Raw genomic sequence first — 22,318 nt, 5'->3', positions numbered from 1 at the left:
TAGTCAATGTTATAAACAATAGCCCAACCGCAAGCATGCTATCTCAGACACATTCATGCAGTGAAGTACTCTATCTTTGTAAAACAAGGACAGTTACGTAACAGTGTGAAAACAGGCACTTTGAACAGGGAGTATAGAGAAATGAATGAATGGCAGTGAAAGTGCTAAAGACTAACATCAGACTGGATATGAATATGAAATATATTAAAGAAGAGACAAACAGACTAAACATTAATGAAACAAAAGGATAAAAATGATTGGATTTGGGAAAAGTTAGAAAACCATGTATAGAAGACCAACTGAAATTTATGTGGCAGAATAAATCTCACTTTCCATTTCCTGTCTTTTGATCCCTCCTCTAGGTGAATCTGATTAATTAAATATTAGCAGAAAAGTAAGACACAAGCACTAAATTAACATTCCCCTAAGTACCCTAATAGGAAGAGTTTATGGAAGTGATAAAACTCATTGACCATCTATTCATATCACATCAGACAGAGCTCACTGTGCTATTTCATTCCCCCATTTGTCCATTATTGAAGAAAAGATGCAGTGATGATTGATACTTTTGAAAGCTAAAAAATAAAATAAAATTGAATCTCTCAATCATCTTCAGCCCTGCCAAAGAGTTTCTTAAAGTATTTGATTCAATTCATTGCTCTGATGCGATTCAAAGATTTTGTTCAAAGACTCAGTCAGAAAGAGTGATTCAACACAATCTCCTTTACATCAAATTACAGTTTCAAAGATTTGCATAGCCATAGTAAGGGGTGTATATCTTTGTCTCTGTCCTTCTCTATATGATGCTGTTACACTTTGGAACAGTAAGGAAATAAATAGTATATTGTATTCATTTAAGATTACATTATCTGAGATCAAAAGAGGAAAAAATGGTGAGCGATTGGCGAGAAAGTCATTTTGTGTGTAGCTTATTTGATGATAATATTCAACTCTTTGTAATTGTTTTTTATGAATAATTATAACATTTGCATAATTCATGATGTAAACTCTCATGATGTTTATATTATGTTTTTTCTAAAAACAAATGTTTTAAAGAAGAATTAAACTGACAGAAATAACAGCAGTAGTGACAACAAAATGATTTCAGATAATTATGGTAAACAACCAGTTAAATCCAGCATCTAAAGGCCAACTGCCTGTCCTAACCTATAACATAGAAGAAAGGCAGGATGGGGACCCAAATGAATTCTTATAGACTAAAGTTCAAAAATATGAAAGGCAAGTCCTGACCTTTACCCTTTCTTGTCCAAAATAAATAACATTTATGTCTCCTAACATATATTGCAGAGAGCCAAGAGTGAAACTTTCAGATGCAAATCCCATTTGAAGCAAATCAACATTCACAGAAATGTACTCTTGTTATTATGTGTAATTCTCTGTTATAACCTTCTGACAATGCTTTTAGCTGCTTCCATCTCATACACCCTGTGGCATTAGAATGACTTATTTTACTGACTTGAACAACTCTGACCATCTCTCTCTCCCAGTGTCCTTTCCATTGATTGACTGGAGGGCAAATAAATTAAATTCAGCATCACAGGATTTCTTACTAAAGCCTTGCATAAATCCTGGCTACCTTGTGTCTTGGTATCCCAAATTATACACAGCTACCCTATTTTCTTTGGGAATTGTGCCATCATGTCTTAAGTAATTTCCTTACTATAATTTTAGGTTGCAGTCTTAGAAATACTGGTTTCAGAGTAATATACATTGAAGTCAGAACCCTTTCTGCCATCTAGAAATGTTACAAAAGTTAAAGCTCTTGTGGTCATGACCTTTACCTGGGCAAACTGTGCATCATAGGGTAACAATTTTTAAGCAAAGGTACCAATGTGTCCATAAGCCAGGAACCATGACTCCCAAGAGAATGAAATTTAGGTAGGTTGTCATTGCTTCAGTGCTATTGACTGCAGTTGTGTTGCTGGGCTGCTGCTGCTGTCACTTGATCTTCATTTTCAATGCTTAGTTTCTGAGTCAGTCTTGCCATCCCTGGCTCCCTTCCCCACCCAGCAGCAAGGAATTGATTCATCAGGTGGCTCTTAAAGAAGCAACCATTTTAAGTTTATGAAGAAAGGCCTAGATATTTTTATTATGTTATGTGCCCCTTCCCTGGTATGCAAACATGCATATGAATCTATATCCCATCATTGTTTAGGAAATAAAAGAACATATATCAGTGGTGGTGAACTTATGGCACGTGTGCCAGAGGCGGCACTCAGAGCCCTCTCTGTGGGCATGCGTGCTGTTGCCCCAGTCCTAGGCCTTCAGCTAGGACTGGGGCGACCTTTTTGCTTTAGGCCTCCGCCGTGTGCAAAAAAAAAAAAGGTTCAATCAATCAATCAATCAAGTTCAACTTCTCTTGAGGAAAAAAAAAGATCTCGCAAAGTTGGAATTGATTGATTGAACTTTTTAATCCCACCCAGTCTGCCATTACTACTGCAGCCATGCCCACCCAATGGGCCACACCCACCCAATGGGCCATGCCCACCCAGCACCCAACGATACATAAGTGGGTTTTGGGTTGCAGTTTGGGCACTCGTTCTCTAAAAGCTTTGCCATCACTGACATACAGTATATAGTGCTCCATTCTCCTATATTTCTTCATAACAACCCTATAAGGTAGGTTGGGTTAAAAGTTATTGAATGAGCTACTATCCCTGCAGATGGAATGGAAACTGGATCTCTTTTATATCTGCCAAATACTGTATATCAGCTACTATACTTTAGTCCTTGCCTATCTGGTTTTCAATTGCTTTCTATTCTGAAATTATCTGTAGCAATAGCTTTTCTCTCTCTATTTTTTCTGCTTTTTCCTCCTCTGTATATTCCAGGAAAGGTAAAAATGGCTTAGAAGCATTTTCACCATCAAGTTTGTTTATTCAGTCTTTCATTGTTTTCAGTATTTAATGATGAGGACAATTTTGAAATAATCTTAGCATTTGAAGAGTGAAAATGGTGGCTATACCAGGTCTGTAGGCAAAATTGGTAAGTAAATTTATAAAACTGTCTTTCTGTAGCAAAGCATTTCTGAATTATTGCCAAGCAAACAGTATAGATATGTATAGAAAGTCATTTGGAGCTGAGCCCGCCTTTAAGGAAAATTCTCTTTTAAAGCCTTTTTTATTCCCCTAGTTACTGATTATGCTAGGATCATAATAGTTTTTCTTCTGTTTGTTTCTGTACGTTGTTTTTTTGTTTGTTTGTTTCTTTAAAAAAATATTTTGTTGGTTTAAAGAAAGATTCACTGATTGTATAACATTGGGTTAGTATCAACTCTTAGTGATTGCATTTCCAATGGAGCAACCATCACCCCTGTGACTGAGTCCATCCACCTTGATGCTGGTCATCCTCTTCTTCCCTTTTCTTCCACCTTTCTCACTATAGCTCTCTGGAGAGCTAGGTCTTCACATAATGTGCTCAGTATAGGATAATTTTAGCCTGGTCATTTGTACCTTGAGTTAATTTATTTGATTATTAATTTGTTTTTCTTATTATTGGATGTCCATATAACTGAAGATCACTATCTACTTATTCCAAGAACAAGAACAGTTAAATTCTGATTTGTGTGAGGAATATGTAGAAAATATGACATATGCATTATAGATTTAGAATGCAAATGCTGCTACATGTATCAGACACTTTAAAGCCTGGAAATAATTATGATAATTACATGATGAAGTCATCATACAATATATTATTTTGAATCAAGTGGGGATAATTACCAGTATAGAAACACTTGCTCCATTCAAATTACTCTCCTTTTTTGCTACAGACACTCAAACATTTTAGTATAATGTGGACATCACTTTTTTTCTTTTTACAATAAGAGACAGTCCCATCTATATTTCTCTGGGTGGAAAAAGAATGTAGTTGAACTAGAAAAGGTACAAAAAGAGGAAATAAAAATGATTAATGGACTAGAGCAGCTTTCTGTGAAAAGAGAGCAAAATGTCCAGGGGTTTCGTTTGAAGTGAAGAAAGGTAAGGAGAAACATGATAGCGATATATAAAAAATCATGCACAGAATGCAGAATATCCATTCAGAGAAAACGCTCTGTCTTTTTTAGATCTCAGTCTTGCATTAAAACTCAGTGCAGTGAAATTCAGGATCCAGAAGGGTTTTAAAGGAAGTTGGGTTTCATTACAAAAATAGATAGAGGGATCTATCAGAAATGACGATGACCACCAATTGAGACATTTTTAAAATTGGATTTTAAATTTTAATTTATTCAGAAAGGGCTATCAATTATTGGCAGTCTTAATAGTCATTCCTCGTTTTGGAACTTTAGCAATGGGCTTGGATGCTAGATTAGATCCACTTTTGTGATCTTCCTGAATGCATATTATTGACTATTACAAGAGAGGAAATGCTGGTCTAGATGGGGCTAAATCATTCACATTTTTATATTTTTTAATAATATTTATTCATGAAGTATAGCAAAAAAGCAAATCATAGTAAGACTTCAATCAAAGGATAGAAGAACTTCATATATTATAGAGAAACATAATGAATAAAACATAAAATGAAGAAGAAAGAAACTAGGAAAATCCATATAATAGCACTATAACATGAATTTAGTTTTTAAATTTGTCATTAAATCTAGACCATAGAGAAATTATTCTAATTTGTAGAATATAAAGACATTTAAAAAACTGATAACAAACAAGACTCTATTCCTTAACATCAGGATACTTGATCCAGCAGGGATATTCATGTGTTTTGTTTTGTTTTTATAGCTATAACTCTCAGACTTTGAAATTGCAGTGGGAATTTTAAGAAGACAGTATCAGAGCTTAACCTGCATTTAAAATAAATTATATAACACAATAAGTAAAACCAAAAACCACAATGCAATGTAAGAAACTCTTGGGATTAATATTATAATCTTGTTAGCTTTGCTACAGTAATTTAATACTATAGTGTACTGCAGTGAAATCAGTGGGCTCTAATCCTTAATATTTAAGCCACAAGACTCTTTATTATTTTAATTGCTACCGAGAAAGCAATAGTGACAGACAACTTGAGCAGCATAAGAATGGGCACATACTGTTTATGTGTTATGCAATGCAGTTTCACTTTCTGCATGAACTATTCTAATGTGGTTTCATTAACAGTTACACTGTTGCACAATTTCCTTTTTTGTGTATTTGGGTTGCCTCAAATATATTTTTATTACACAAGACTACAAATTAAACTGTTTGGTAAGTTGTTCTAAAGAGGCAGGAATAAACACTGGGGAATCTCATGTAAGTGATAGGGATAATATCAAACACTTAAAGAAGACTAAAGAGTTTTGCATTGATTTACAATAATCAGCAGAGAGTTAGAAATAGCAAGAAATGAGGCTGCAGGGAACTACAATACTAGGATGGTACCACAGCTCATCAGTAAAACATGTAAAATATTTTACAGTAATTTTACTTATCAGTAAAATGTGAGATCATCCATTACCACAGGATGAGGTATCATCAGTACATAGATGATACTTAGGTGTATATTTCTGTCCTAGGGGAAGTAAGTGATGCTGTGAAGGCCCCTTCATGATGCTTGGAGGCTGTGGGAGTCTAGATAGGGAATAGACTTCAACTGAGTAAAATGGGTATGGCTATGGGTAGAAGGCTCCTCTGTATCTGGGGTTTACCATCTTGGTCTTGATTGGGGTTGGCATATAATCTGGGGATCTTCCTAGGATCATAACTCCTGCTTGAGGAGCAGGTGATTGTTGTAGCCAGGAGGTCCTTTGCTCAATTTTATGTTGTGCACCATTCTACCGTTTCTGGATAGAGAAGTCCTTTTTTCAATTATTCACGTCCTGGTCATCTCCCATTAAAAACCACTGCAATATGTTATATTATTAAACAAACAAATAAATATGGCCTATGTAAAGAATAATTTATACTCAATCTTGGCATTTGGAAGAAAGTGGTAGTGGTAAAACTCGCTTGATGTAGACCATGAGAATAGGAATAGGCAGAATAGGCAACAGAGAATAGGCAACAGGTAAATTGATGGGCAAAAATAATTTGATATATTTTTGGTCTCAGGCAATGTGGGGAATTAAAATACTTTTAAAAGAATGTTTGATGGAATACTTTTGTGAATTTAGGATGTGATGTTTCTTGGCTCATACAATTCATGCACTGATTTACATTTGCATCATGATGGCTTTATGACAGAAAACAAGCAAGGGAAGTGCACACCTGCAACTTAGTCCAGCAAAAATGAACCATTCTAAGGAAAAGGTAAGCTTTAAAAGTTAGTTCTAATTCAAAAAATCCATCTTCAACTAACACAAATACATTGCAAGAATGACTTATTTCTTTAGATAAATAAATTTGGTAATTTTCATATTATAATTTGTCCCATTCCTCGTGGTTCTGTACATGTTCATGCATGTGTTTGCTTAGACATTCACCATCAGCCATCAGCCATTAAGAGGCCATATGATCAGCCATCAACAATTTTGTTCATCAATTGGTTGATTAGCTATCAAAAGGCACACAGAGATAAAAAATATTCACACACAATTCAAGATACTATACAAAAGCTAAAAATGAAAAAAAGACCTTCTTGCCAGCAATCAACACCCAAGTAAGTAGTGATTAACACCAGACAAACAATCAATCAGTAAACAACAACCTAATCAAGGAATATCATGGAGAACTATATACCCACCAACACTGGCAGGGCAAAGTGCTGCATCTAATCAGAGAATAAACCTCACTCCCTTCTCACACTGAAAATATTACCTAGTCAGATAACGAAATATTTGCAAACAAACACCAAGCTCAGAGAACACCAAGAACTCCGTAGTTCAACCCTGAGCTACCTATATTCTCTTTTATTGGTAATACTCTCCAATATAGTTGCACACTTTGTCTATATTTCCCAAAGGACTAACGAATGTCTCCATTCCTAAGCAAGGATGGAGGTAAACACGAGTTCCTTTTTAGTAAGAAAGAAACATTTCTTCCCTAATTTAGCACTTAAAAGCTGATGCCTGAAGCAGTCTATTCTCTGTTTAATTGCTCAGTTGATTGTTAGTTATAGACTAAAGCTCATTTGGACTTAAATACATTCTGCATTTCACATGCAGGTTTCATAGGATGTTCCCCATAATGACAATGGAAGGTACACTTTTTCAAATGAAAGGTTTTTAACAAAATTAATAGAATTCTCTTTTTATTCCTTAGAACCTCTGTAAGAATAAAACCTAAATTCCCCAGAGCATACTTGCTTTAATTTTGTTTAATATCACCCCTCCAGCTGAATCCATCTGCATTTATTTTTATAAAGCAAAAGTGGAATGCAAAGATACTACTTGGACAAATAATTCCCACCCATTGCAGGAGAATCCTTATTCTTGAGGAATATGTTATTCTAGATCATTTATTTATTTATATATTTATTTTACTTTATTTGTTAAATTTTTGGGGTGCCTATCTCCCCATGGGGCTACTCTAGGCAGCTTACAACAATAAAAAGGAAAAAATGAGAAGAATGTAAACAAATAATAGAACAAAATAATAGAATAATAAAACAAGCAATGAAAAATAAATCAATGAGAACACATCAATATGATTGCAATTATTATGCCATATACTGTCATACATCATGCTCTGATAGTGCTAAATTGAATTATATATTTCTATAGTTATAATTTTGCATTTTTATTGGAAATGAAATCTGAATTGTTGTCTTTGAACTGATGTTGTTGCTGAATAAAACTGCAGCCGGTGCTTCTTAGAAGCATGAAAGTATTACAGGGAAAACATTTTAGCCTCTTTAGCAATGCTCTGATGAGGAGCAAAAAAAAAAAAAAAAAGTAAGGTGAAAGTGCAACTGAGGGATTCTCCCCCTTTTCTTCCTTTTAAGTAAAGAGGGCAAAAGATCAAACAAACAATGGGAGCTTACAGACACTGGGAAAAGGCTACATCTTCTATCAGCCAACACTTATCTTAACAGACTCTTTGTGATTGTGGAAGATGTGTAATATCCCTCTTCACATTAACTGGAACATTTTCAGCAACTCAGAGAAAAGAACTGAAAGAGCTGTGTGAAAAGCTTCCTTATTGCCCAGTTTTTAGTTTTCCCATTTCTTCTTCTTTCTTTACTTATGACTTTTACTTCTGTGTTTCTCCCTCTGATCACTGATAACATCTGTCCTGACCTAACCCCTATGTTTCCACTCTCTTTCATAAGCATTTTCTTTCACACTTGCTTAAAATCTTCTCTGCATTTCCTACTGCAGCTGCTATCAGAAAACAGGAATTGCACCAATTTATGCTTGGTATTCTCTGAATGGTCATTTGTTTTCTCTCTCTTTCATTTAGGCTCTTCTTTGTTCTCCCCACACTCCTATACAAAAATAGACTTCAGAGCTAATCTTCTATAGTTTACATAAAAATGCTATTTTCTGACTTCAGTCATCTTATTACCCATTTACCAAGCACCATCAGTGTATATGTTGCTACCAAAAAAACAAAATAAAACAAAAAACCAATTCAAGGATTGAAAAGCATGTGAATTGGTAAAGAGATAAAACTATCTGGAATACTAAGTAATTTGTAGGAACAAAATCACACTGTAAAGGACATTAAATAATGACTTCAACAGAAGGAGGAACAGTTGAATGTGAACAAGGCAACAAATGATGCCTCACTGTGGAAGTCAGACCTGCAGAACTTAGGGATCAACAATGAAAAAAAATAAAGTTATATAACTATGAGAAAAATTGCTAACAATGTATAAGACACTATTAGAATGGTAAAAAATATTAATTATTGAAATAAACAGAAAAGAGGACAAGTTGGTTCTGAATTAATAAGGACACTTTTACATTGTAGTGTTTTAATGTATTTATTTGAATTATATAGCCACCTAACTCATATAAGTGATTCTGGCGGAGCTTACAATCAAATATATAAAAACAGTAAAATACATAATGCAACATAAAAACACATAGTAGCTGAGGTTCATAAAAAATCATTAACGAAGTCAAAAGATGGGTTCTATCACATTCTCAGGATCCCAGATCTGGACAGAAAACCCAATTTTACAAAAGGTCAGAAGAGTTGGAGCTAACACAATCTCAACTGAAATGATGTTCCATAGGGTGGGTGCCACAATAAAAAAGGCCCTTCTCTTTTTGTCTTTGTGTTACTTTACTTCTTATTTGTTTTATGCTACTTCAAGCATAAGATCTGTTTCAGACTTGTCAATGTCATGATATAATTTGTTTTGGATAATTAATGTATTTCTGACTTTCCTCCAGTCTATTTCGAAATATTAAAGCTGATATTTTTCTTTAAATCACCATCATTCTTCAGACTTTGTGTGTAATCTATATTCTCATGCCTCAACTGCCTCCTTGGGTCATGCTATCCATTAATCCCTCTACCTTCAATGTCTGGGTTCAGTTCCTAAAGCCTGTCTCTTCCTGTTTATATAGTTTAGAATTTATATAGCCCTTCTCAGCTGAGATGCCCAAAAAACAGTTTTTCTCAACCTTGGCAACAAGTTAAAGTTAAAGTTTTACATATAACTTAAAGTTGCCAAGGTTGAGAAACATTGCCATAAAAGCATGCAATGATGGCCAGAACTATTTGAAAAAGCATCTATCTGCCAAATTTCAAGCATGTCAATATTTTACTCTCATAATTCAAACTGATTTTTAAATGCACCAGAGTAACAGTAGTGAGGTTGTTAGCAATCTCTGTTTTTGGAAAAACTCCAATTTCCAGGCAAAATACAAAGCACAGAAATGTTCTAAATAAAAATATGGATAAAAGGGGGAGCTACTAACAATTTAGTCTTTTTGAGTAATGTGGACAGATGATGAAATTTGTGTTATTCAAGAATTGTTGATAACTATGGGTGTAGGATACTGGTTGGGTGACATTCTTTCTTAGACATACTAATCTGGGCTGCAAAAATCCAGTCAATAACTCCATGCTTGCAAAGAGATACATAAAATTCTGTCCATTTTGTGCCATCTAGAGATAGTTTAGTGCTTTGCAATCCAGAACTGGTAGCCCTAATCAGACACAGTGGTACTGATGTTAGAAGGAAGACCAATAATTGTTCTGAGCTTCATTAGACATACTCATTTGCCCACTAACTCTTTGCTGCCATCTGATAAGTCAGTCAGAATGTTGCAGCCTAGCTATGGTGTGCCTGTTCTTTGGTCAATATCAGGGAAAATAGATGAGCACTGACTGAGTTGTACAGGTCTTCGCCTATTTTCTGCATTTTAAGGTTGCAAGGTAGATTCCAACGAAATAGATGTGTTTCAAAGCAATTCCACACTAAGTCTTGAAATAAAAGCAATTGATTGGAAGCAACTGTCTCAGTGGATACTGTTATTTGTAAATGGAAAACATAAATAACAACACCAGGAGGAACAAAAAGAACAAAGGAATGAAGTATCACAGGAAAAGCTACTAATCTTTAACATCTACCAAATGCTTTAAATAACTCAAAATAGATTAGTTACTGCTACGTAAAGAAGCAACAAGTGACCTTAATATTTTTTTTTATTTATCTAACAGACATGTAGGACAATTGAAGTGGGGCATTTTGTCATGGCCAGAGGATAGCAATTTCTGTGTATGGCAAATGGTAAATGGAACAGTGTACGATGAAATTATAGGAAAGAACCCCAGCATAAAAACAAATAAGCCTGGAAATGGACAGACTTAGCCATAGTTTCAATTGGGAAACTGAGAGCATCTTAGACCAAGCTAAGTCCAAAAATGCTAGAGAATTCCTGGAAGACTTGCACTTAAACAAATCAGCCATCAACAGGCACATACAAATAAACAACATCTACATATCATTCAAAAGAGACAATCAAAAAGCCAAAAAAGAAACAAAAACAAAACACCTCCTCACCACCCAGATGAGCAGAAATTAATACCAAGATTAACATTAGACCAGCAATCAAGAAGCAAATAATATCCCAATCAAGGAATTACTAAGACCATTCCCATCAACAGGGCAAGCCACTAGTATATAAAATGAGAGCAAACCCTACTCCCTGCTAACATTGATGATGTTATAATGAAATATCTGCAAGACAATAACAAAGCTCAGAGAGCACCAAGGACCCCCAATTCAACCCTCAGCTACAAATATTCTCTTCTAAAGCTTGAAAAGATAACCAATTCCTGAATGTGAATTCCTGGGTTGTAGATAGAATCAGGAGAGAAAAAGAGATGGCAAATCACAATAAGAATTTTCCCTCCCTTCATTTCCCTTAACCGTATAGGAATTCAAACCCTGCACTCATGTGCTTCAGTTAAACAGTGTGGGGCTTCAGATGGCCTTGAAAGATATGAACAAGGGCATAACTGTGCAACAGGTGAGTAATAATGTTCCCTTAGATCAGTGCTTCTCAACGTTTGTGTGACAGCGACCCCCGTCACACAAACGTGCCGCGCATGCGTGGGGCTGCCCTCATGAGCGGCGCCGCCCCCATGAGCGGCGCGGCACCGCACGTATGCGCGGCGGCGCCCCCATGCGCAGCGTGCATGCATGGGGCCGCCCCATGCGCGGCGCATGTGCGCGGGGCCGCCCCCGTGCGCGGCGCGCGTGTGCGGCACCACCCCCCCGAGGGGGAAAATGGCGGATCGCCTTGTTTGGCGACCCCCGAGAAATGGTCGATCGACCCCAAATGGGGTCGCGACCCATAGGTTGAGAACCGCTGCCTTAGATAACCACAGCAATGTCAAGTCCATCCTAGTAATTGAATAAAATCATATAGCTGCCTCATTGCTATGAACTAAAGAGAAATATTAGTATTTAAACATTTTACTTTGTCATTAATAATCATAAAAATGAAAGAATTTCTGATGGGTATTCAAATCACCCCAGCCACGTTTGAATGTTTAAGAATCATTATGTTCATGTTTGCTTTAGGATAGAAAAAACCACCCAACCAAATGACAATGGAAGAGGAGACTGTTACTGTAATGCTTCTAATCAGGTAGACATAAAGTATCACTTAGAAAGCAGGAAGAGGGGGAAGAAGAGGTGGCTTGGGCACGCTCCATCCATGCACCCTGAAAAGTTAGGATAAAGCAAAAGATGGTATAATTTACCCCCTTTTTGATACCCTTAGAAATGGTATATGACCATACATGAGATATGCTGAGAAAGAGACCAACTGATATGGGCAAGCAGGAAGTGTTAATTAGTGTTTATCCTTCAATCAACCCAAAATATAATACAAATCACTCCCTCAAATATCTCAGGAGGGAGAGAGAGATGGGGATGGGGAGAGGGAGAAGGAGGAGGAGGAGGAGTAAAAGAGGGAGGAGGGGGAGGGGAAGGAAGCTGCCCATAAAGGAATGGGACAATAGAAGTTCTATGTTTCCATGCCCATGTTTCTTTTGCATTGTTGTCTGTATAAAGATATTCCAAGAACTTACTAGTCTCCTGAATAGTCCAGATGGTATCAATCTGTCTGTTTGAAGAGAAGGATCCCAAAATTACCTCACGAGTAGCTCTATGTAATTGCAGGCCAAATACAGAAATCACTTAAGAAGCATCAAGAATAAGTAATTATTTTAGGATAGTTGTGTTACAAAACTCACGAAAGATGATTACTGGCACTTACTTGTAATTTTAAAAAAGAATTTGATAGTATCTTATCAATCAACAGAATAGATGTAAACAGAGAGAATAAGATTAAAATTTGAATGTAAGGAAATAGAGAGATGGAGATAGAGACAGAGACAGAGATGGAGATGGAGACAGAGACAGATATGTCTGTATATATGTATATGTGTGTATATATACAGTGGGGCAAAAAAGTATTTAGTCAGCCACCAATTGTGCAAGTTCTCCCACTTAAAAAGATGAGAGAGGCCTGTAATTGTCATCATAGGTAGACCTCAACTATGAGAGACAAAATGAGAAAGCAAATCCAGACAATCACATTGTCTGATTTGGAAAGAATTTATTTGCAAATTATGGTGGAAAATAAGTATTTGGTCAATATCAAAAGTTCATCTCAATACTTTGTTATATATCCTTTGTTGGCAATGACAGAGGTCAAACGTTTTCTGTGAGTCTTCACAAGGTTGGCACACACTGTTGCTGGTATGTTGGCCCATTCCTCCATGCAGATCTCCTCTAGAGCAGTGATGTTTTGGGGCTGTCGCTGGGCAACATGGACTTTCAACTCCCTCCAAAGGTTTTCTATAGGGTTGAGATCTGGAGACTGGCTAGGCCACTCCAGGACCTTGAAATGCTTCTTACGAAGCCACTCCTTCGTTGCCCAGGCGGTGTGTTTGGGATCATTGTCATGCTGAAAGACTCAGCCACGTTTCATCTTCAATGCCCTTGCTGATGGAAGGAGGTTTGCACTCAAAATCTCACGATACATGGCCCCATTCATTCTTTTCTGTACACGGATCAGTCATCCTGGTCCCTTTGCAGAGAAACAGCCCCAAAGCATGATGTTGCCACCCCCATGCTTCACAGTAGGTATGGTGTTCTTTGGATGCAAGTCAGCATTCTCTCTCCTTCAAACATGACAAGTTGTGTTTCTACCAAACAGTTCTACTTTGGTTTCATCTGACCATAGGACATTCTCCCAATCCTCTTCTGGATCATCCAAATGCTCTCTAGCAAACTTCAGACGGGCCCGGACATGTACTGGCTTAAGCAGGGGGACACGTCTGGCACTGCAGGATCTGAGTCCCTGGCGGCGTAGTGTGTTACTGATGGTTGCCTTTGTTACATTGGTCCCAGCTCTCTGCAGGTCATTCACTAGCTCCTCCCGTGTGGTTCTGGGATTTTTCCTCATCGTTCTTGTGATCATGTTGACCCCACAGGGTGAGGTCTTGTGTGGAGCCCCAGATTGAGGGAGATTATCAGTGGTCTTGTATGTCTTCCATTTTCTAATTATTGCTCCCACAGTTGATTTCTTCACACCAAGCTGCTTGCCTATTGCAGATTCAGTCATCCCAGCCTGGTGCAGGTCTACAATTTTGTTTCTGGTGTCCTTCGACAGCTCTTTGGTCTTCACCATAGTGGTGAAGTGTGACTGTTTGAGGTTGTGGACAGGTGTCTTTTATACTGATAACAAGTTCAAACAGGTGCCATTACTACAGGTAATGAGTGGAGGACAGAGGAGCCTCTTAAAGAAGAAGTTACAGGTCTGTGAGAGCCAGAAATCTTGCTTGTTTGTAGGTGACCAAATACTTATTTTCCACCATAATTTGCAAATAAATTCTTTCCATATCAGACAATGTGATTGTCTGGATATGTTTTCTCATTTTGTCTCTCATAGTTGATGACAATTACAGGCCTCTCTCATCTTTTTAAGTGGGAGAACTTGCACAATTGGTGGCTGACTAAATACTTTTTTGTCCCACTGTAAATATCTGTGTGTACCTGTGTGTATACCAGTATATTAAAATATTATTTATGCTTATTATATTATTAAGGCATGTTATACATATAGTACTTTATGAAATTAGTCAACCAGGTTTTGGGGTTTTAAATACCATGTAAGTATTTTAGAATCTATTTTCTTTCAAAAAAATCTTTTCCAATTGTCTCAGCATATATTTTTATTTATGCTCATTTTATAGGAATTCTTTCCATGTTCTTACTCAGGATTTATAATTTTATTTGCAAAACAATATGCCGTATTGGTCAGTTACCTGTATTTATTTATTTAATTATGCTAATTTAATAAAAATTATTTCTGTATTATTATCTAGGATCTATAATTATAAAGTATAGAAGTTAAGAAAAGAAAACTAAGATGAAATTTGTTTCATCCAGAAGGAAATCTCTATAGAACAGGAATAATAGGAGCTATTAAAAATACTCCAGATCTGAATACAATGGAAGGCAAAGTATAGAGACACTGTGCCTGGGAGGAGATGGATTCTCAGGCCAGGTCAGATACACCTCACATAGCTCAGCTGAGTGGAAACACTAGCTGCTCTTGAAAGCTAGCAGAATTGGATTCAGTTACTATAATACCATCAGGAAATAGTAGAGAGATTTTTTTTTAAAGAAAAGAAAGAAAAAATCCCTAAAATCCTGGGATTTCCCAATCCCAGAAGAAGGAAATGCAAACCCCTTCTGTAATATCACCAAGAAACTTCAAGGGTATGTCTATGAATATACCAGACATCAAATTCTGCTTGAAGCATATTTTTCCTTTACATCTGACATTGGCTGCATAGCTAGCAGCTACATGTAGGTTTTTTTCTTTTAAATGAATAATAAACTGGGGAAATTCACTGGAAACTACAGTGTATGGGAAAGAACATTTTTAACTTTCCTTTCCCCCCCCCCCTACACTCTTAATGAAAACTCCTTCCCTTCACACAGCAATTAGCGGGGTGGGGAATGGGGTGAGCTGATATTGATGCCAATAGAACTTTTCCCCTTCAGGCTAATTGCTGCATGGGTGAAGACTTTAGTCTAGATCACAATTCAAGGAGGGGGATTGTAAAAACTGTCATCTTATGTCCTCCAGTCTCAGTGAAAATTGTGGATTCCTGCCAACCTTACTATTAATTAATTAATGTCAATAAAAATAGATGTAGCTACGAGCTGTGAGCTTATGAGTAGCTTAGAGTTTATTTCTTAGCAGGATCAAACATTGTTGCCTTTGCATAGGAAACTTCATGAAGCCTTATTAAAATTGCAGGCTGCTTCCCTGTTAGCCATTTATCCATTCCTAATACATTGTTCTGCTTAGCATGAATATTTGGATATATTTGTCCAGTGAAATCATCAGTGTCTCTTTTTTAATGTTAAAACATGGGAGGTGGCCTGTGAATTCCATGAGTTGTATTTCTTTCACAAAATATGTCTCAATCTAATTTTCCTCCATTATGGCCCTGCCAATAACTCAGGACTAAAACTCAACCTTATCCTTACAGCAAACCTGTGAGATAGACTAGGCTGAGAATGTTAGTGGGCAAAATGCCATCTGTTGATTGTCATGGTTGAAAAGAAATACGAGTCCAGATCTTAAATAACATCAGAGCTTACATCATGCTGGTTTTACATCATATCTATATGATTGTACATCACAACTAGATTGGACTGCTCAACCTAGGGACATTTAAGGAGGCATATATATATATATATATATATATATATATATATATATATATATATATATATATATATATATATATATATATATATATATATATATAAGTCAAGACAGCATCTATGATTATGTTGTTGAAACCCCATTCATTTTATATGTGCCATGCATGTACTGGATGTATAAAAGAGGTAGGACTTCACGTAGTTGGAGCCACTATCTTGGTTTTGTTTTTGTTTTTCTTACCCTGTTCCCTGAACACTTCTGACTCAATCTCAGATTGTTTTCAGTGACAGGATTTGAACAAAAAAGATACAAAGTAATAACATTGGCAAGTGTCTTTGAACTTGTGCAGAGTGCCTTTTATTCCCCTTTCAGTTCTCAGAGACATGATACAGTATATGCCTGCAGAACTCCAAGCAGCAGAAGAAAAGTTTCTCTTTTTGAAAAAATATTGTCTTTTGCAACATCAAAGCCCAAACCGATGAAAGCAAACAAATCAAATCTAGAACTGAAGCCATGTCAATCAGAAGATAGTTTAACTACTGCCTAACGGACAAGCCAGCGTGAAATGAAAGAAGACCTTGATTTGCTAAGAAGCAGCTGCATCTCAACACTGGGTGAAAGGCACCAGTGAGTGGTGTGCAGGATTAACCTGGCGAGCACTGGAAAACAGAAGCCTGTTTGTTTTCCTTTTGTATTTGCATGCCAAATGGAACAAGTAAGTAATGGCACCATTGTCTGTGATGTGTGTGTGTATGTGTGTGTATCCAGAAGAAAACATATGATATGAATAGAAAACAATTAACAATGAGACAAGAGTGAAAGTGTGAAGCAGATTAGGCAAAGACATTCTTTTTCATTAGATACATAATGAACAATAATTTATAATTGATGAAAGTGGCAAGGGCTTCTCAGCAGCCTCAAAATATTATATAATTTATATAATATATATAAATTCAACATATTTTCCTCCATAAGAACCCCTTGCACTTCTTCATGTCATTTAAAATTGTGTAGGTGGATGGCATGGAAGTAAAGAGACAGTTTTGTAGTTGCTTACATTTCTCAGTATTTTAGTCATTATCTATTCTTTTTGTAAGTATCATCACTTCTTCTGTTATTGGCTTGGTTTTACAGAGGATTATCACAACACAAATCAGTGGAATTTGCTGGTGCTTGAAGTCTTCAAGATGTTTTTTCTTTTCTTTTTAAGATCAGAGAGAGAAAGAATAACATAGTTGGCCAGGAAGTAAAAGAAAGAGATGGGAGTCAGTGAAGACAGCGAATGAAGACAGCTCCTTTTAAAATTGAGTTGGATCCTTTCAGGAGCTTTTTCTCATCTTGTCACTTCATGAAGGATTCCCACACCCATTGTGAACAATTATAATCCTTCTGGAATTACTATAAAATTGTAGTCTAATGAATCTGGAGATTGCTAGATTGAAAGATGTTACAAGAAAGCTGAGTCACACATTAATCCAGGCAGAAGAAAGAGGAGAAAAGTAATGAACAATGAAGACTGGAAAAAAAAGGTTGAAAAGCAAAACAGGAACAATTTTTTTTGTCTGCAGTACCTACTTTCATTTGTAATAAAAAACAAAGGGCTTCTCAATCAATAATGCTCTATACACATTCCTTTTTGTGCTGAAACCTGGTCTTTGAATAAATTGCTAAGGGCTGTACTTCAAAAATGGGTGGAACCAAGATAAGGAAATAGGCAGGGCTTGGATAAATATTAAATATTGTTAAATTAAATACAGCAAATATGATTATTCCTCAGTTATGCAATCATTCTCTCTTGGGTTATCTAAATTAGGCAACAGATGACTGAAACTCATAATCCTAACCCTTCAAAATAAGGATATCAACATAGTTAATCAGATTGTATCAATCTGTCTTTTAAAAAATCGGAATTTCATCAAAGACAAATCTCAATAATAATTTTCAGATACTTTCTTCATTTTGAATGATTTATTGTGTACAGAATTTTCCATATATGTCTCAGCAGCTGATCTTTGTTGACTGCATAACCATGATTTTATCTCTGGTTGGGCACTGAAGTGATTGATATGTTTTTCCAAATGTTGATGAATATTTTGCATATCAGGTGCAAGTTTCTATCTTTTGTTGAAATGTCATTTAGCCCACATTCTGCTTCAGCACTGTTAATTACAACAGCACATATAGCACATATTATCATATTGGCTCTAACTATAGATTCTGAATCTATAGTTCTTTTAGAATCTATGGTTCTTTTTATATTATGGAGTCATGAATATTGTTGGTAGAAATGTCAAAATTCATCTTGTGAGAAGATTTTAAGTAGGTTTTCTCTGTTATACCAAAGGCAAATTATGTTTTTGGGCCAAGTAACTATTTCTAGTATATTAAAGTAAGTTATTCACAATGTAGCAAGGAACATTGTTTTTAAAAACACTGTTGATACTAGTTGCACTTTTTTTTTGTAAAAAAATTTTTATTTTCAATTTTACATTACACTCATAAAAAATACTTCAGATAAAAAATAAAATAAATTTATACACACAACTTTCGGTATTGCTCACCCATTTCCCCCCAAATCGCATCCATCCTCTAACCTCTTCTCTCACTTCCCTCTTTCTCTCTTCTTCCTCACTCTCCCCCTCTCCTCCTTCTCCTCAACCTTCCTACTTACTTCTCCCCTTCCTCCTATCTACTCACTCCGGATGCAGTCCAGGGGAAAGGCCCGAGCAATTCCTTTCTCTTTATATACAATAAAATTATTTCTACTTATCTGAGCTATTTAACCTCCAACCCATCCTCCTCCCCCCCTCCCCTCCCCCTCCCCCCCCCCCCCCGACTTCCCAGAGCTAAGTACAGGGTTATACAAACATATTAAACATAATCTATTTAAGTTAACTAATTATACAATAACCAAAATCATACTAACCCTTAACTCTCTTCAAACTTTAACATCATAATTTTATAAACAAATCCATTACTCATAAAATAAATGAAACTTTGTAGTTCCATATTTCTTCTGAACATATTCTATCCATCTTCTCCATACAATAACATATCTCTCTTGTGAATTATCCTTTAAATAAGCAGAAATTTTAGCCATTTCTGCTAAATTAGAAACCTTAAATACCCATTCTTCTAAAGAAGGCAGAGAGTCTTTCTTCCAATATTGACTCACCAATAATCTTGCTGCTGTTATTAAATTCAACATTAAAATAGCTTCTTTAGCATCAAAATCCACAAAAACACCCAAAAGAAATAACTGGGGAGTAAACTTAATCTTCCTTTTAAAAACCTTTTGAATGTTCCACCAAATCATAATCCAAAAGGCTTTAATATTTTTACAGGTCCACCAAACATGAAAATAGGTTGCATCCAAGCAACCACATCTCCAACATTTAGGTTGCAGGTTCGGGTACATACAAGACAACTTTTTAGGATCCAGATGCCACCTATAAAACATTTTATAAAAATTTTCCCTCAAATTTTGAGCCTGCGTAAATTTAACATTTCTAATCCAAATTACCTCCCATAAATCCAGTGAAATTGGTTCCTGAATATTCTGGGCCCATTTAATCATACAATCTTTTACTAACTCTGTTTCCAAATCCAATTTTATTAACTCATTGTAAATTCTTTTAATATGAGCATGTTTCTGATCTTTAATCTGAATTACCAAATTTTCATCTGCTAAAGTGATTTCCACTTTCTTATCTAAGGTCCACCTCTCCACTATTTGCAAATATTGAAACCATGATTGTAAAATATTTTCTTGCCTTAACACATCTGAAGACTTTAGTTGCCAATTAGTACCCGACCAAATAAGTAATTCTTTATAAGAAATATTATCAAAATTCACCCCCTTAGAAACCCCCTGAATTGCTTGTCCAGGAATCCCCCAAATAGGTATTTTATAATTTAATTTATAATAATACTTCTTCCAGACTCGAAGTAAAGCATTTCTTAAAATATGTGACTTAAAAACCAGATCTACTTTCTTATCAAAAATTAAATATGCGCGCCAACCATATAATAAATCCCAACCTTCAAGAGCAAGAATATTTTTATTTGTTAAATTAAGCCAATCACTTATTAAAGTTAAAGTGGCCGCATCATAATATAGTTTCAAATTAGGTGCTTTAAGTCCACCTCTTTCTCGAGCGTCTTGTAAAATCTTAAACTTTACCCTTGATTTCTTCCCACCCCAGATAAATTTATTGATACCCTTCTGCCTCTCATCCAAATTAGCATCCTTTTTTAAAATAGGTATCATCTGAAACAAAAAAAGAAACTTTGGTAGAACGTTCATCTTTACTACTGAAATTCTCCCCAGTAACGATAGTTGTAATTTTTGCCAATCATTTAAATCTTTTTTGTACTTTTACCCATAAGTGTTCATAATTATTCTTATACAATTTTCCATTAGATGTTGTGATATATATTCCTAAATACTTAACCTTATTAACTAGATACTAGTTGCACTTTTATTATTACACTTCTCTTGTGCAATCTTCAAAAAAACCCTTTTCTGCCCTGTACAAAAAGATGAACCGTAGATAACTTTCTGATAACTTGCATGGATCTTATAATCATTTTTATATAATAGTCTACTGTTGCAAAGGACCTTGTGCTCTTTTAGAACTTCTTAAGTAGCTGAATTCAGTCATTAGTGCCAAACTGATGATAAAATTGATTGTAATCTTTCTTTGATTCTTTACACTCATTTCACCTTCCAAAAAGTTTGCAAATAATAGGATACCAATATTACTTATTTGATTGATGATACATTGAATATAGGTAGTCTAAAAATATCTTGAAGTTGTTAATCTGGTTTATATTATATATGACTGAAGTAATGATATTCAGCAAAGATTGGGTACTTCTGGGCAATATATACCTAGTGTTCTATTGGTACTGTGAAAACAAGTACCAAACAATCAAGTTAGATAAGAAGATATCTAACTCGATAAGATATCTAACTAGATAAAGTATTATCAAAGAGTATATAAACAGTTGCAAAGCCCATTTTAAATACTGTTTCCATATTAGTTGCTGTAATTCAATATTATTTACAGGGCTTTCTGTTTCTTTTATTTTACTTTTAACACCGGTGATCCAAGTTGCCTGTTATAGCCACAGCCTAGTTGAGACTTTGTCAATAATAATAATAATTACAACCATTTTGCTGAATATTTCTTTCTTTATTTCTTGTGAGAAACTACTTTAATAGCCATCAAACAAAAATATAGATTAATATCTGACATTGGTCTATTCTTTTTTTCTAAATTCAGTACTGAAAATAAGAGTTATTTCCCACACTTCATGAGAATTGCACTTGTCAAAAACTTTAGAGATTTCATTCCTATCAGCATTTTCTAATGCTGACCCAATCCTATTTTAAGGATGACTATCACTATGTTGTTTTTCCCTAGAACAAGGGCTATTTTGCTGCCTTTGTTTCACCTGCACTGTTAATAAACATTCTTTGTCATTGCAGTGACATAGGATCATTTTTTACAACCATACCAAGAACAGAACATATTTTTGTGCACATTTTGCAACTTTAAAAAAAATCACTTTGTACTTCTTATAAGGTTCTGATTACTGAAATACTTAGTCTATTCTGATTCCAGCAATCAGGCAGTAAATATAGCACTGTACAATGCTTCATGAACAGTAGCACAGGCCTCCTCATTATTTTTAGTGCTTGTTTCTTTAGGTTTTATTCCCTTGTTTATTGTATCTTCCTCTTTTCAACTTCTCTTAACAAATATATCTAAGATGAGCTATGTTGAATGTTTTATACTTATTGAAATGCCATATTTCATTTCAAAATTCTTTTTTTAAAAAAAAACATTCATATGATTTGGCTGAACAAGCAATGTACTGTAGCAGAGTAACAGAAGGCTTTTGCAAAAATTCTACGTCTACCTCTGCTTTTGCTACAGGGATGAAAAGAGATGTCTGAGATATGCTGTGATGTTCTGTTATCATTTCTGCTCTTCTCAGGAATCTGAGTCTCTCTTGATCAGCTGAGATCTTTCTGGGGGTGGATTTTGAAATTCCATGCTAATGTTCCTCAATACTGCGGGGACAAGGATGACTCAGACTCACATCAGGTGTTAACAGAGGGGAGAATAAACAGCTTTCAACAAAAGCCAAACATAATGTTTTCTTCAGTTTAGTACAGAATGAAAAAAAAAAAAA

The 22,318-nt window shown here is 35.5% G+C and overlaps 2 long non-coding RNA genes across 4 annotated transcripts in view; both read left to right on the top strand.

The window, feature by feature from the left end:
• Positions 1-22,318, top strand: part of LOC120317938 — a 223,953-nt gene that overhangs the window by 25,465 nt on the left and 176,170 nt on the right. The gene's annotated exons all lie outside the window — the stretch shown is intronic.
• LOC120317939 lies at positions 10,915-18,557 on the top strand. The gene is made up of 3 exons (XR_005559363.1): positions 10,915-12,007; positions 16,487-16,829; positions 17,325-18,557. It is a non-coding gene; the product is annotated as an uncharacterized LOC120317939 (long non-coding RNA).

Source organism: Crotalus tigris, unplaced genomic scaffold, assembly GCF_016545835.1.
Source record: "Crotalus tigris isolate CLP2741 ecotype Arizona unplaced genomic scaffold, ASM1654583v1 scf7180000019944.6993514239:2294586, whole genome shotgun sequence".
In the NCBI taxonomy this organism is placed as follows: Eukaryota; Metazoa; Chordata; class Lepidosauria; order Squamata; family Viperidae; genus Crotalus; species Crotalus tigris.
Note: the sequence above shows the minus strand (reverse complement) of the source record. Positions and strands in the feature narration are given on the sequence as shown.